We start from the raw sequence: 2780 nt of genomic DNA, 5'->3' as shown, positions 1-2780 counted from the left end.
GGAATTGGGATAATTAAATAGATCTTTTAGTAAATCATATCATATAATCATGAGATCGTAGATGACATTCTCCTGGAATTATTTTGGCCATACAATCAATCAAAAAGATGTGTCTAATTGTACAATATAATTAGATTTTATACAGGATGATTAGAGACATGGAGCTCATCCTGAGGAGTCAAGCTATACAAATTTTGATAAAAAATTTCATACAATACGAACACATGTTTGTACAGTATGATTAATAATAAATATTATACCATCTGAAATGAATTCATCCCAAATTAGATTGACACAAGGATCATACGGTATGAAATATGTGTTTGTATAGTATGATGGTCAATAAAAGATACAATCTTGATAATTTATCCAAGCAAGGGTTGTCATAAAAAAAATGTTGTGCATATCGTACATTAGAAATGTGGTTAGTATAGTATGATTAAGGGTTGTGATAAAAAAATGTTGTGCCTTTATAGGACTTTACTTTTTCTTCAACATTCTTCTTACTTTGATGACCTTTGAGATTTGGGCAATCAGTTTTAATATGCCCTTTTTTCTTGCATTCATAATAGACAATATCAATAGAAGCTTTAGAATTCTATAATTCATACCTTTGTTCCATTATAGATGATTATTTTTCTTTTTCCTTAGATTGCTTCTAAATAATTGAGTCATCAGTGCAATTTTTTCCTCTCCTTCATTGGGGTAACTATCTAAATCATTAGTCTTTAAGGCTATAGTTTTCTCCTTCTTTCTTTCTCCCTGATCAGATTGCCTCTAGCTTAACCTTTATTCATCGGTGATTAGAGATCCAAGTAAGTTGTCAATAGAATAAACATTTATTTATTTTTTTGGATTTTAAAATAGCAGTTATTTTGGCATCATATGAAGTAGGTATACATCGCACAATCTTTTTAACATTTTCAAAATTTGATAATTCTCTACCTAAAGCATGCTAGGATGTGATGATTTGTGTAAACCTAGTATACAATTCAGATATGGTTTCACTAGGTTTCAATTAAAAGAGTTTATAGTCATGAAGCAGAGTATTTAACCCAGATTTTTTCCCTTCAGTTATTCCTTCATAAGTTATGTAGAGTGTACCACAAATTTATTTTCCAACTATACAAGTAGATACACGCATGTAATCAGTAGATTTATAAGCACTTAAAAGATTGTTTAAACAATTATCATTCATATGGGCAAAATTTTTATCATCCATGCTGCATTTATAAAATGAAAGTTTGATTTTCATGTCATTTACTAATTATGAAGGTGTAGAATATCCTTCCTGAACTAACATCCACATGCGATAATCAATTGATTGTAAGAATATAGATATTCAATTTTTTTCAAAAATCAAAAGGAATATTATCAAATAAAGGTAGTCATGAGATTAAATATCCTTCCATAGTATTTTGATTTTCAAAGTTGGCCATTGATCAATTTTAAAAAGTTTTCTCAATTTTTTATTTTTAATCCCGCATTGATACCACTTAAAAGTTTATGAGGGTTGTTAAACCTTTGTTAACTAGCCCAAGGCTAACAAGGAGGGGGCGTGAATTGTTTATTAAAAATTTTCATAACAAAAAAGGAAATCTTTTTTTTAAATCATTTTTTATATTTTAATACAAACAATTTATGTGGAAATAACACTAATTTAATAATAAAAAAATTAAAATTTTGACCACAAAGAAAATCATAGAATAATGCTTAAATTTAATGCAGGAAAGTAAACAAAAAGAACACACCAAATTTATAGTGGTTCTATCAACTTGACTTATGTCCACTCCATGGAAACTTTTGTTCTAGGTATTGCACTAAAAGTAATATCTCTCCATTTTCCCCCACAGAAATGAGGAGAAGCCCTTATAAAATCTTTCTACCAAACTGGTCAGGAACAGTACCTTGAATATTTTACTCCTTCCTAGAGTAGGCAGAGAACCTGCAAATCATTTTACTCACTTCTTGAGTAGGCAAGGAACCTTAGAATTATTTTAGTCCATCTTGGAGTAGGTAGAGAACCTTAAAACCATTTTACTCCCTGCTGGAGTTTGCTGATGAAAGTCTCGAAAAAGCAGACAAGGAAATAAGGAAGAAGCTTGACGAAGATTATGGAAACCTTGCATGGAGAAACCCTTATGAATCGCTTTAACTCCCACTCACAAGGATTTCTCTAGCTAAAAGCTCTCCTCTCTTCCATCTCTAAGCTCTCTCTTAGGTCAACCCAATAGTAAAAGATTTCTCATTAGAGTATTAGAAATCCTTAAATAGTGGGCTTCAAAAAACCCTAAATTTCAAGAGATCTATATTCTGTTTGTACAGTGTGACACACATTTTATATAATAAGATCAGTTCAATTCAGACTTGTCCAGCAAGATCGTTCAGATGAACTATTCATCTTTTATAAGATATCATACAGTACAATCAAAATATAACATAGTATGATATATAGAAATTTCTTCTATTTATTTAGGATGATTCTTGGGATGGCTAACTTCGTACATGGGTGATTGTTTGACACTAAGGACATCATATGATATAATCATCACAAAAATCATGGATTTAATTTTTTACAATCTTAGGATGACCAATTTCACATATGGGTAATCATACAATATGAACTATATCATACATTATGATCAATCACAATAATTGTCCATGATTTGATTGTTTGATATCGCAAGATTAATTAAGAAAGATTTTAATTAGGATGTACAGTATAAATCAAATTGTATTGTATGATTAGTATAGAATTAGTAACCTTCTGAACCTTTTGT

Source organism: Dendrobium catenatum, unplaced genomic scaffold, assembly GCF_001605985.2.
Source record: "Dendrobium catenatum unplaced genomic scaffold, ASM160598v2 fragScaff_scaffold_257, whole genome shotgun sequence".
Lineage (NCBI taxonomy): Eukaryota > Viridiplantae > Streptophyta > Magnoliopsida > Asparagales > Orchidaceae > Dendrobium > Dendrobium catenatum.
The sequence above is the reverse complement of the archived record's forward strand: the minus strand, read 5'-3'. Positions refer to the sequence as shown.